Source organism: Rhinolophus ferrumequinum, chromosome 3, assembly GCF_004115265.2.
Source record: "Rhinolophus ferrumequinum isolate MPI-CBG mRhiFer1 chromosome 3, mRhiFer1_v1.p, whole genome shotgun sequence".
Classification (NCBI taxonomy): Eukaryota; Metazoa; Chordata; class Mammalia; order Chiroptera; family Rhinolophidae; genus Rhinolophus; species Rhinolophus ferrumequinum.
In genome coordinates this window covers 95,678,025-95,692,238 of record NC_046286.1, presented here as the reverse complement: position 1 = coordinate 95,692,238, position 14,214 = coordinate 95,678,025, and the positions used below count along the sequence as shown (strand labels likewise).

At 37.4% G+C, this 14,214-nt stretch overlaps 2 long non-coding RNA genes across 3 annotated transcripts in view; both read right to left on the bottom strand.

The window, feature by feature from the left end:
* LOC117020404 (uncharacterized) overlaps positions 1-12,515 on the bottom strand; it is a 42,522-nt gene extending 30,007 nt beyond the window's left edge. Inside the window, exons 1-3 of one of the 2 annotated variants that reach the window (XR_004422689.1) lie at positions 12,383-12,515; positions 10,689-10,794; positions 9,306-9,395 (exon numbers count right to left, since the gene is read on the bottom strand). This is a non-coding gene — a long non-coding RNA (uncharacterized LOC117020404). Of the gene's footprint in view, positions 1-9,305; positions 9,396-10,688; positions 10,795-12,382 lie in introns of those variants that run through there. The other variant, XR_004422690.1, reaches the window with a different exon arrangement.
* On the bottom strand, positions 4,211-8,339 carry LOC117020405 (uncharacterized). The gene is made up of 3 exons (XR_004422691.1): positions 8,244-8,339; positions 7,376-7,489; positions 4,211-4,318 (listed from the first exon to the last, which is right to left on the bottom strand). It is a non-coding gene; the product is annotated as an uncharacterized LOC117020405 (long non-coding RNA).
* Positions 12,516-14,214: the final 1,699 nt, after the last annotated feature.

The following is a 14,214-nucleotide window of genomic DNA, read 5'->3' as shown; positions in this document are numbered from 1 at the left end:
TAATACTGTAGGCAATTTGCTTGATTTTACATACAACACTTCTGTTAAATTTTATTTTCATTTAGGCAATTTCACAGTCCAAGAATATATTTTTACTGTTCCTGCATCAGCTCCTTGTTTTCTATGTATGCAATATTTTTAAATTATCTTTTAGACATTGTTTTTATTCTCTGACATTGCTTTTTCAAGATATTCATTTTTTTAAATTTGGCCCTTTCCTTCTTCAAGTTTTCCTCAAATATCTGGAGATCCTCGGTTGTTCACTCCTATTCAATATTTCTAATAGTACCTACAAACATTAACTGTGATCTGTTTGGAAAATTTATAAAAGAAATAAGGAAAGAAAGAAAAAAAGGAAAGGAGGAAGGAAGGAAAGAAAACAAGAAGAATAGCTAGAAAGTCTGAGGTCAATGTGTGTAGAAAGTTATTAGTGGTCGTTTTCTTTTTAGGCTGTGCAGTGAGGAACCCTATGTATCCATGGTTTCCCATCTCGTTTGAAAAGAAAACCAAAGTTTTGCTATGACCTATGATTTAATATGCAGCCTCATTCCTTAAAACTTCTCTGACTTTGTCTCTTATGCTCTATCTTAATCATTCTCCCTTCAGTCAAATCGGCCCCCTCTCTGTTCCTTGTAATAGTAGGTAAGCCCCAAGCTCAGGGCCTTTGCATCTGGAATTCCTTTTGTCTAGAATGATCTTCCCATAGATACTAGATGCTCATTCTTTCTGGGCTTTTGTTTTCAAATTCACCTTATTGTGAGGCCTACTCTGGGACCTTCATCTTAAATTTGAAATCTGTTCTTTTTCTAACACTTAATATCCTCTTTCTGTACATTAATTTTTCTCCTCAGAACGTATCGCTTTCTATCAGAATATGTATTTTTCTTAACTATTTATTCTCCTCATCTGTTTCCCTCAATACAATGTAAGCCCTATGCAGAGAAAGTTTGCATGTGTTTTATACACTGTTGTAATATAACATCGAACAGTCCTGAACACATAGTAGGTTCCTTATACATACTTGTCTAATAAACCAGTAAGTGATTCTTATTTTTCACAGCAGCAGCATATAAAAGTCTTCCTAAGAAGACTTTTGCTTTTTTACTTATTTCACAAAACTGCACACTTTCTTATTTTTCTCATTTCACTACCTCGTTCCTTCATTATTTTACCCTATTTTTCCCCTCAACATCCCAGCCTATTAATGAAAGAGAGCCTGAGTGGGATGGACTGAACTGTGTCCCCAAATTCAATTGGTGAACTCCTAAAACCGAGTACCTCAGAATGTGGCCTTATTTGGAGATAGGTGATTTTTTACAGGGGAAACCGAGTCGAAATGGTGATTAGCATGGGCCCTGATCCATTATGCCAGGTGTCCTCCTGAAAAGGGGAAGTTGGAGACACACACACATTCATACATGCACACACACACAAACAGAGGCAGCAACATGTGAAGATTAAGGCAGAGCATGGTGATGCTTCCACAGGTCAAGGATTGCCAGCAAAGTACCAGAAGCCAGTGAGGAACATCGGTCAGATAGTCCTTCACAGCCGTCAGGGTGGGCAGAACCCTGATTTTGGACATCTGCTTCCGAACTGTGAGAAAATAACTTCTGATGTTTAAGCCCCCATTCTGTGGTCTTTTGTTATGGCAGCCGAGTAAATGAACCTACCCAGGGATCACGTGTTGAGATGCTTTGTCAGCTACGTTTGGTCCCTTGGTGATCTCACCTATATACTGAAGCCTCCCAACTGCTTGTCTTCAGCGCAGCATCTCCTCAGGACTCCTCAGGTGTGTCTCCAACTCTATTCAGCGTCAGCTTTAAAGTGTCCAAACCTAAACTCCTCATCTTGTTTGGAAGCTCCTTCCTCCCATCTTGTCCATCCTTCAAGTTGCTCAGGTGTTTTACCTGGAAACATTCTGGACTTTGCTCTTTTATATCCTCAATCTATAAGCAAATAATGTGACTCACTCTCAAGACGTATTCAGACTCCACTGCTCCCCACCTGCGCTGTCTGTGCCCTGGTAGCCACCGTCGTCTTTCACCTGATTCATGGCAGTAGCCTCCGCGTTTGTCTCCCTGTTTCCGTCCCTAGCACCCCTCCAGCCCTTCACCCTATTCCCAATGTAGCAGCCTGAACGACCCTATAAAATAGATTTCAGATAATGTCACATCCTTGTCCCAAACTCCGTACCATCTCCTCATCTCAGTCCTCGAGTCCTTCCGGAGCCTGTGAGGCCCCAGGAGGTCTAGTCCTTGGTGACCTCTCTCACCTCATCTCCTGCTCAGCCCTTTCCAGTGCACACGACTCCGGCCGTACTGCCCTCCTTGCTGTCCAGATACGCCAGGACCCTTCCTCGCTGGAACTTGCTGTTCCCTCTGCCCAGAACTCAACTCTCAGATAATCACATTACACATCAGAGTCATTCAATACATAGTTCTTGAAAGAATAGGAACAAGTTGAAAGAATTTAAGTTAATAAAATTAAATAAAATTCTTTAGAGCACAAATGGCATTAGTGCTATGGCCCCATTTTTGGCAAGAAATCTTTATAAATTTCTTGCGTGTAAGTAACATCTGAAAGTTTTCTATGCTCACTGCAGTGTTTTGTTTAGAAAAGTCACAAATATTTAGTAATTTGGGAAATCTGATATTTAAAAGATATAATTAGTCTATTTCACCTCAACTTGTGTAACATACTTTGCAATTACTTGTAGTTCTAGACTCTCCTTATGTAGGCATCTTTTCTAATGTAGCAAAGGAAAGTGAACAAAGCTTTGCCTTGTGATGATATTGATTCTTCATTACGGTTAGGATCTTTCTGATTCCCACTTGCTCTATCATTTCTTTATGCCTCTTGATAAGAATTTAAGATGCATACCCTGAGTTTTGAAAAGAAAGCATCTCCACATAAAAATATGTTTTGTTTGGTTTATGTGAATAAAACCCCAGTTTTTGGTGGGGCACATAAAACAAAAACTAAACAAACATTCCCCAGCCTCCTTTGCAAATGACTATCACCATAAAAATATGTTCCCCGCCAGGGGATGCTAGCATAAGATATCAGCAGAACCAGCATGCACTTTTGCTTCCTTTCTTCTTTCTTTTTTTACCCCTAACTCTTCTGTCTGATGCAAGAATGCAAGTATGATGGCAGGAACTGCAGCTGCAACTTTGGATCATGGGGAGAAGGGCTACACCATAGGTTATGAACGGTGACTTGGAAGGGATTTCGATTTCTGAGTGCTTTATGGAACTAAACCATCATACTATCCCTTGACATTTTATGATTGGCCTAATGTGAGAAAGGAATTTCTCTCTTATTTAAGTCACTGTTACTTTAGGAGTGACACATAACAAAACATTCAAATTGTCCTACCTTACATATCAAAGAGACCTATTTAGTGCATAGGACTTTAGTGCTAAAACAAGGTGGTGCCATTTCCTTTAAATTAATCAAAACAATAGAAACTGTTTGCATGACAATCAAAGCTCTTTATTTTCTGTATGTAATTTTATGCAATCATTTTAGGAAAATAGTTGTGTCTCCAAATGTACTTTCATTGATGAAGGTGGTATGATCAAAGGATTCTTTGAGTGGTTATGGAAAAAAAATGTATCACTGAAAAACAAATGCTCCACTCAGTTTACATACTACACATACTTAATAGGAGCATAAAAAAAAGGTCCAGTGTCAGAAGCACAGGCCATTCTCCTTCACTGAGGCATTAAATCAGAAGAGAGCCTTTGGCAATTAGAGATCCAAATTTCAGAGGCCATTACTCTCATTCAAAATAAACTTTGCCTTCGGATGTGGGGATGCAAAACATTTTTTGAAAATCTTTTTGAAAAAAAAAATTTATTTTGTAGGTATTCTCTTAGACAATTTGAGGTTCATTTAACACAGCATTCCATCTGCTTAACATTGAAATTTGGAGACACTGATTATCTGCTCCGTTCTTCTAAATAGTTAAGTGTGCTCCATAAATAAACACATCAGTTTTGCTCTATTACTACCCTTCCATAAAGCGTCGTACAATTGGAATGAACCTGGTGTTTACTTGTCATTAAATATATCTTTGTTAGAAAAGATATGCAGCCTCTGGAATTACAGGATTTTCATGATTTAAAGACAATTTTAAGAACTCTTAAATAATATTCGCAATGTAAGCAACAGTTATTATGTTGGAATAAAATAAGTCACAACATGACCAGCACAGTATTTTATTTGGTTTTGATATTGAAGATGTTTCTTGAATTAGTTAAGTAGAAATCAAAGTATAATTACTTCACCTAATCATTTTTCTTCGAAAACTCTGAAAAAGAAGAATTGGTGTGTAAGTGTAAAATATTCTTATTTACAGCATATTAGTTTCATTCCTTCTCCACTCACTTGATAAACTTCATTTTCTCTTTGCCCCTTGTCAATGACCTGTGATAGGAGGCTCTATTCTGCAATATCAAGAGAGCATCTTCAAAGGCCTGTTTGTCACAGATGGAACTACAATGCGAAGGGGCTCTCTGATAAGTCGTTAATAATTACCCATTTGAAATTAAAGTATGTTTTTGAGCAAAGTGAAATCTCCTTTCATAGTACTATCCTTTCTGAAATCTCCTTTCATAATATCCTTTCCTGAAATCTCCTTTCATAATAATCAGTGCGCGGGTGCAGAGCCCCTGACCTTGATCTCTGGTAGAGGTGATTTTGTAATCAGTGGACAGAAGCAACCAATGGCGCAGGTGCCTTCCCAGACACCCTGTCTACTCTTGAGGCGTCTAATGAAAACTTTAGACATTTGCTCCAGGAACTGAAGAATGACCATTAATTGTCTTCAGTCTCAGCTCATCTAGTTTAATCTTTTTGACCTAGTTAGGGGTAGAGCCAACCTACCTTCATTTTTTACCAATAAAGTTTTATTGTAACACATCCACTCCCTGTCATTTTACATATTATCTGTGGCAACACTCACACAACTATAGCAGAGCCGAGTAGTTGCAATGGAAACCATATAGGCAATAAAACCAAAAATATTTACTGCATAATTTTTAAAGAAAATTATGCCAACTTGTGATACAGTGATGACTAAGCACTTGCAAAGTCTCATAAACATCTTTTATGGGCTAATGTTATCTTAAAGTAACTCAGGTTAGAAATATGTCTTGTATCCATGTACACATAAAAACAACTGTGATAGCAAATATATCAATTAATAAACAGAAAAAAACTTATTTGTGTTTTCTCTTCACAAAATACATTTTACAGTGACTGCTTTTGGTGCCATAGTACCTATATTCACTTCATAGGCAAAATAACCTAAATTGGACTTTTGCTGTAGGAAGTTTGCTGTACTTCAGGAATACAATTAAACCCAGAGTACCTTGGTATTTTCACAATAATGAGTCATGCTGTAATATGGTCGTATTTCCTGTACATCAGTGAGGTGCTAATAGTCAATTGTGGGACTAAAACTTCAATTAGCAAAAGCAGCATGGCTGGCTCTCCAAAGAAAGCCAGTGTTTCTCATTAGAGTGAGACAGTCTTCTATGTGTTATATCTTTGACAGAAGGATAGGAATACGTCTGAGCAAACTAGGAGATATCAAACTGTTTACTCCTTCTTAGCTTTCTCTGTTAGGTGATCACCACCCTGCATGAATCATTTTAAGCTGTCTACTGGCTTGGGGTTCTCTTCAGGCAGAAGTTTCCTTCTTTTTTTTTTTTTTTAAAGATTTTTATTGGGGAAGGGGAACAGGACTTTACTGGGGAACAGTGTGTACTTCCAGGACTTTTTTCCACGTCAAGTTGCTGTCCTTCCAATCTTAATTGTGGAGGGTGCCGCTCAGCCGAACTGGCAACCTTGTGGTTGAGAGGATGCGCTCCAACCAACTGAGCCATAGGCGAGTTCAGTTGCAGCTCAGCTCAAGGTGCCATGTTCAATCTTAGTTGCAGGGGGCGCTGCCCACAATCCCTTGTGGGACTCGAGGAATTGAACTGGCAATCTTGTGGTTGAAAGCCCACTGGCCCATGTGGGAATTGAACCGGCAGTCTTTGGAGTTAGGAGCATAGAGCGCCAACCACCTGAGCCACCGGGCGGCCCCAGAAGTATCCTTCTTACATGAGGTCTTACTGTGAGAACTCTAAGATGTATCTTATAAGTGACTCTTACCTACTTAAATAACTGAATGATTTTTGTAAGAATAAAAGAAGAACACACAGTGGGTGGGTGCAGAGACCCTGACCTTTTATAACTCCACTGAGGAGTTATCATCAGCTTGTTCCAAAGAGCTTATTTCTTATTTCTGAAAAGTCTTCCCCATCACTGCCAATCAGAAAGAGACATTGTGCATGTTAAGGCTCTTAGATGACAAAGCATCTAAAGATATAATGTGTGACCTACGGTATTATCTGTGCTCCGTAAAGTGCTCTGGGGGCTAAATAATGATCTTTGATTTTAGTTATTATCTATGAATTGTTCTTCAACCTTAAAGCAGCTATAACTATTCTTACACAATTTAATCAGGAGGCAAAGATAGTCATCTTGTCTGAGCTCACCCAACCAGAATTGTTCTTAGTACTCACAATCTAAACAAAAATAATTGGAATAAAAAGGGAGATCACCCCACTTCCTGTTATTGTTCTCCAATATCTATCACCTCAGAGAGACACAAGTTTTACAGGATCTGAACAGTCAAAAGAACTCAAGGCTGAATTTAGTAAAAATCAGGTTTGAATATGCACATAAAGGGAGTTCCATGTGATACCAAATTGCTAATTGAAAAAGCTTCACATGTTTCAAATATCAGCACTTTTGATTAAACCTATTTCCAGATTCAGACTCATCATTTTTAACTCTAGAGGCACAATAGAATCAGCTGGGGAGCCCTAGAAAATTTTCTGGGGAGCCCTAGAAAATACCAATGTCGAGAGCAGGGGTGTCCAAACTTTTTTCAACGTTTTTCACCACGGGCCATATGCGGTAAATACACACACAGCCGGGCCCCTCACTCGAGGTGAAGTACGTATTGCCTCATCTTGTTTATTTAAGGTAATTAAATATATTTTTGGAATTTGCTGCGGGCCAATTAACAATGGATTGCGGGCTGCAGTTGGCCCGTTGGCAGCAGTTTGGACACCCCTGGTCTAGAGCCATACCACTAGAGGCATTAATTTCCTGGCCATGAGTTTTGCGTAAGGCCAGACATCAGTATTTGAACGATTCTCTAAGGGAGTCTAATGGCAGGCAGTCTAGGTTGAGAATTACCATTTCATAGATAGTGAGGAACAGAGATAGGTATGTCTCCATTATGTAGCTTCTTTTTAGAAAATCATTTATAATAACTCATTATACCAAGTTTTCTGTTTTTTGTTTTTACCTTTCATCACGAAGGTACTGGAGGTATTTTCTCAGAGAATCTTGCTTTTCAAGGTGTGCTTGTTGGTCATCTAACTGAGATTCATTCGGACCACTGTCCCCTGAGACGTCATCGCTGTGAAATGTGAGGAAACAGAAATCAGAGAGTTTTAAATAGAAATGGTATATATAACAAAGTTCCAAATATTTTGGTGTCAGATAAAAAGGAATTCCAACACCCAACTCATTTTCTTTCACAACAATTCTAAAAGAAACATATACCTAAACCTAAAAATAGAGGAAGTGGGAATAATCCAACACATTTTGGCATTTTCAGGGAGTGTCTGAAGACATATTGTGTATTAAACGAGCAAAAAATTTATAAAATAACATAATTGGGTAAATATTTGAAGTTTGTTCTGCCATTCGGAGGAAGTTGCTTTAAACTAAGTGATTTTTAAAAAGCTACTTGACATAAATACTACCTAGTAAATATCCAGCTATTGTCCAGTTAAAGAAGAATCTTCCAATGCTTGGTTTGAGCAAGAAGTTAAAAAACAAGTACTACGGTGACCCGAAAATTTGCTTCAGTTTATACGGTGTCTTATTTTACAGTGTCTACTTCAATTTGATTGCAGATTTACAAATGATTGTTATTTACAAAACTAAGTGTGTCTGAACCAGTGAGTATGACATTACTAGAAAGCCCGATTTTCTAATGCATGGGCCTGGTATATTTTATTGAAGAATATACATTATTTTTTAACTAAATTGAATATTATCAAAAGTTACCAATTTGGAACAAAAAAAATAAATTGTGAACAGTGAAAAGATAATTTGCAGATTAAATAATCATAACATATTTGGTAAAAATATTAAATTTTCTTTACCTATCTCGTTTTCCAATAAAGGACTCAACGTGTCTTTTGGCAGGAAATTGACCCAAAAGTCTTTCATAGTCACCGGGTAAAATATCTTCAGTGTGTCTCGCATTCCTGAAAAAACGAAGAAAGAATAACCATTATTTTAAAAATGTTTTTCTAAATATTATTTGGCTCAGTGAATAAGAAAAAAACTAATCAGATTATTAGGACAGATTCTTGTGCAAACTTAAGTGCAGAAGGATTTCTTAATAACATAATGAAAAATGTTTTCTTGTGATTTATATCAAGATTGTTTCAATATTCCCAGTCCAAAATATTGAAAAATTAAAGAAATTAGCTTTTGTACAGTTATACCTCTACATAAATGATCACTGATGGACGCTTTCACACTAAATATTCTATGAGACATACTCGTGGGAGAAATATATTTAGACTAGGTCCTATTTTTGATTGATTGATTGATTCCTAATGTTTTATTCATGTACCATGAATAAGAACATATAAGAAAAAACTACCCTATTTTTCACACAAACCCTATTATGGCTTTTCTTTCCCTTCTCCAAAAATATGTGGAAACAAAATCTCTTAAATTGGGGAGGATCTGAGGGCCTATCCAGAACCTTTCTGCTGTGATGAGGAAGCTTTTATTTTTTGTCTTTAGTACACCGCTTCTCTGCCTCTAGTTTAATGGGGCTTTTGACAAGTGGTTTTGTGAATGAGTAACTTTTGTTATTAGGCATCTTCACATAGATACGAAACGCTGGCCTTAGAATTCCTCTATCATGGAATCCTAAATAGTGAAGTTTTGCTAGTATTAGTACAATTTCTGAAGTTGAATTTTGTGCAACAGAATGTAAGTGAGTGATGGGCTCATCCTGGCTTGTTGCAGCCTCTGCACATGAACACCATGGACAGCTGCAAGAGCTGCAGTAAGTCAGGCTGGAGGGAGCCATGACACGTGGAAACCTGCAGTGTTATGCTGCGGGAATAGCTCATGGAGACACAAAAATGAAACATTTATACTTCAGAGATACATTTTCTAAATTAAACTCAATAAAATGAACTCACCTGTCATTTTCAGCAAATGCATTAGGCGAGACGTCAGGGTTTAGTGGTAGTAAAGCTGGATCAAGCTCATTTGCTCCTTCAGATGGTATGCTGTCACCCAACATGTCAGGAAAAAGACAGTAGAAGTAGACACATTCCTTTCTCAGAAGGCAGCACTTTTGGTTTTACAGTCATTTGAAATAAGGCACGCAAAATCTTGGGAAGTATCACCCATTTACACAATATGGATAGCATAATTGACAATGGCTTCTATGGTTTATGAGAGTATTAACAGTAAAATTTAGATTTATCCCATAACACAGATTCCATAAAACTTTCACAAGACGTGTCCTAAGCTTAAGAGCTACTCGGTTCAACCCTATCTGAACATTAACCCAAGTACACTTCCTTCGTAATGTCTTCGCTTTGCAAAGTTAAATCCGACAAGAAGAAAGATTTTATACTAAATAGAACCCATGAAGCATTTTTAATATTCAATATAAAAACTGGAAGCAATTTGTTTATTTGTTTGTTGATGTTAAACATCATTTGTTTCAAACATTTCTCAAAGGCTGAGTATTAACTCCTTTTCTTTCTCTAAGTTTCTAAAATTTACTTCAAAATTCACCTTGATGTGATATATTTCTTTTTTTTTTTTTTTTTAAAGATTTTATTGGGGAAGGGGAACAGACTTTATTGGGGAACAATGTGTACTTCCAGGACTTTTTCCCAAGTGAAGTTGTTGTCCTTTCAGTCTTAGCTGTGGAGGGCACAGCTCAGCTCCAGGTCCAGTTGCCATTGCTAGTTGCAGGGGGCACAGGCCACCATCCCTTGCGGCGGGAGTCAAAACCGGCAACCTTGTGTTTGAGAGGATGCGCTCCAACCAACTGAGCCATCCGGGAGCTCAGCAGCAGCTCAGCTCAAGGTGCCGGGTTCAAATTTTTAGTTGTAGGGGTCGCTTCCCACCATCCCTTGCGGGAGTCGAGCAATGGAACTGGCAACCTGGTGGCTGACAGCCCGCTGGCCATGTGGGAATCGAACCGGCAGCTTTCGGAGTTAGGAGCATGGAGTTCTAACCGCCTGAGCAACCGGGCCGTCCCCGATATGTTTCTTTTTATTGACCAAATCCAAAGACTCTTTCTATCTCTGAATAGTTACTAAGGCTCAATGAACTTTATGGGACCTTCAGGATTCTAATCTTATGTATTAATATAATTTCAGTAAGAGATATACAAAAGAACAATCATCTTGATATGGTGTGGAAAAATTTGCAAAATATATCAACAAAATATTTAAATAAATAATATGAAATTTAAAAAAATGAGTTGTTCTATATAACAGATAGAAAATTCTCAGTTAGATAAACATGGAATCTTCAACTGTCTGAACTGGAAGAGAACTTACTTCAGAAAAGGTGCTTCGAAAAGAGGCCAAGCCAGCATTTGTGAGAAGAGCACACTGAACAGTGTCAGGCGCACAAGGAGCTGGGGCTTTCTTCGGGTTGCCATCTCTGCACCACGAAAGGGAGAGAGTCACATCAGATTTTCCAACCACAGTGTCCACAGACAGGTAATTCCTTTTTTATTTTAAATTTATTGCGGTAACATTTGTTAATAACATTATATTATTTTCAGGTGCCCAATTCTATTAGAGATCGTGTATTAGACATCCTGTTTATATTGAATTGTGTGCTCATGACCTAAGGTGTACTCAGTCTGTCACCATATATTTGACACCTTTGCCCCATCTTCATCCGCCCCCCACGCCCTTTAGCCTCTGGTAACCACCATACTGTTGCCTACGTCTATGACTGTTTTTTTTCTTGCCCATTTGTTGCTTTCTGTTTTATGTCCCACATGTGAGTGAAGTCTTATAGTTCTGCTCCTTTCCTCTCTGAATCTTTTCACTGAGCATGATACTCTAAAGATCTGTCCGTGTTCTCGAAAATGGCAATATTTTATCATTTGTTATGGCAGAGTAGTGTTCCACTGTTTATATGTACCAGTACTTCTTTATCCAATCAACTGTCCCAGGACACTTAGTCTTTTCTATGTCTTGCACACCAGTAATAAAGCTGCAATGAAGTTACAGGTACACTTATCTTTACAAATAAGTGTTTTTAAATTTTTAGGGTAGATATACAGGAATCCTAATGTCCAGCACAAGTTTCTAAAGCTTCTTACAGTGTTTGGAAAACACTTTTCGTCTGATAGAAAGAGTTGCACGCATTATGGTTTCATTTAAATCGAGAGGATTTCTCTCAGTGACAAGTCCTTGATTAAAAATTAACGTCCCTTTCAACTGGTGCGGATCTCTCACAAGGCGCATAGTTGGCTTCGTACATACTGAGTACCATATTCATATGTTGTTAGAAGTAACCCCGGGGAACATATCCTTATAACAGAATTGTGGCATTCAAGTTTAGTATCTTTTCTGACAGTTTCAAAGATCTGATTGTTCTTCTACTTTAAGTTTTGCATCTGATTAATATAAAACTGAGATATTTCTATTAACATAAATATTGTATTATATATAAATTCCTTTTCCACTTTTTGTAGCTATCACTGGGAACGTATTTCCTTACATAGGGATTTTGAACATTTTATCTAATTAATAGTGAAAATTAATATCCCCCAAAAAATCATTCACCCACATACTACCATTGGAATAATTTTGACACAAAAAACCTTATATTTAAAATTGAATGTGTTTTTACAACTAATACACATACACGTTATATTTCCAAATAATTTCTAGTTAAACATTAAAAGTTCAAGGTCTCTTTTTCTCTCTGTCTATAAAAATGACAGCATTTAAACTTAAAATAAAATGAAAAATAAATATTCCACAGGTTCATGTAATCAACAATTGACGTAGAAAGAACAGCACTTAAAAAACAAAATGTAGCCTTGCAAAATAAAAGATCCCTTCAGTCAAAAATTTGTATTCAAACAAAAAAGAAAGAAAAGACCCTACATGAATACATTGTTTAAAAAACAGTCAGTATTGAGTAAGAGAGCAAGCAGGGAAAGCATCTTTCAACAAAAGTAATTTGAAAAGCCCTTCACATGTGGGGCGTGAGACATTTCTGTACTTACTCTCTGACCTGGGAAGCTTGTCTTTGGCTCCACCAGTTCTCTGCCCTCAGAGCTGAACCAGAACCTCGTCCTGGCTAAGGGTTGGTATTATTGCCAGCAGTTGCTTCGCAGTCTACCCTGACCTGCATTTCAAAGCCCCTCATTTTATAGGGTTGTGCTTAGGCCTGAGCAATCACAAAGATCTCTGAAATACGTCACAGCTGTGCTCCCACGGGATGAATAGGACTAGAGGTTCTTGTTCAATTGTCCTTATATCTGATTTATATATTTATAGTGAGTGACTTAAGATGTAACAGATAAAGAGGAGAATTTCTCTTCTTTAAATAACAAAAGGTACTAAGTTTCATGAGAAAAGTTTTAATCTTTAATCAGCAATAACGATACAGGAGAATGAATAGTGTTATAGCAGGACACTGGGCTTCCTTCAGAAAATAAGAATGTTATGTAAAGGAATAGATTTAGAAAGCAACAAACACTTATGTCCATGATGCTTAGAAGTATAGAATTCTTTATTATAAAACATGAAATATCCTTATGCCTTTTTTATTTTTATGCCTTTCGTTTAGATCCTGATTCATATGTCATCTTTCTTGAGATCTATCCTAATTTTAGAAGCATCTAGAAGGAATTTTCCATCTTTCTGTCCTTAAATTCCTCTATGTGGAAACTAACCCAGTACGAGTTTCAAAGAGGCTCGGAGCTCGTGCAACATGCACACGGATGTAAAAAGCAGGAAGAGCACTGCGTTAGAATATCACCATTCCCGTGACACAGTCACACACACAATCTCCGTGACTCAAAACGAAATTACCAGACTTCTACTTAAAGGGAATCAAAGCGTAGTCCTATTTAGATTTTATACCCTTTATTGTTATAAGTCCTTGTACTGCACAGTGATTTTTGTTTCTCCCCCATTGCAGAACACACGCCCACACCCACAGCAGCTTTTGAACATTTCCACCTCAATCACCTGATACTTGTTCGCCAAGAACTACTTAGAAAGCATTTATAGAATTTATTTATCAAATACTTAATTGATAAATACTTAATTTCTACTGGTAGACTTTGTTTTTTTTTTTTTCCACCTTGGCATGTTTTATTTTTTTTATATTTTTATTAGTTTCATGTGTGAAAAACAATGTCATAGTTAGACTTTTACAACACTCACACATTTATATCCCCCCCAATCTACTACCCCTCTGATATAGCTGTTACAATTCATTGACTGTATTCGCTATGCTGTATTCTACATCCCCTGACAATATACTGAGGGTGCCAAAAAAAGGTATACACATACCTTGTATTCATCTTTTGTTATCGGTATATAATATGAACATTACAATTTTAATACAGGTTTTCTTTTTCTCCTTTCTTCATATGTCTATACATTTTTGGGCACTGTGTGTGTGTGTGTGTGTGTGTGTGTGTGTGTGTGTGTGTGTATTTAATTATAGATGATACTCCTTATTATTAAGCTTCAGCTTCAGGTGTACAGTGCAGTGCTCAGACATCTACACACTCCATGAAGTGGTCTCCCTAATAAAACAAATGCCCATCGGACCCCCTACAAATTCTTTACAATATTATTGATTATATTCCCCAAACTGTCTTTCATATCCCATGCCTGTACTGTGATTACTAATTTGTACTTTAGATCCCGTTATGTTCTCCAACCATCCCCACTCCCGCACCTCAGACTTAGCAACTCTCTGGTTTTTCCCCTATATCTATGAGTCTATTTCTGTTTTGTGTGTTCGTTTATTTTGTTCTTTAGATTCCACATAAAGTGAGAACATACAGTATTTATCTTTCTCTGTCAGACTTATTGCATT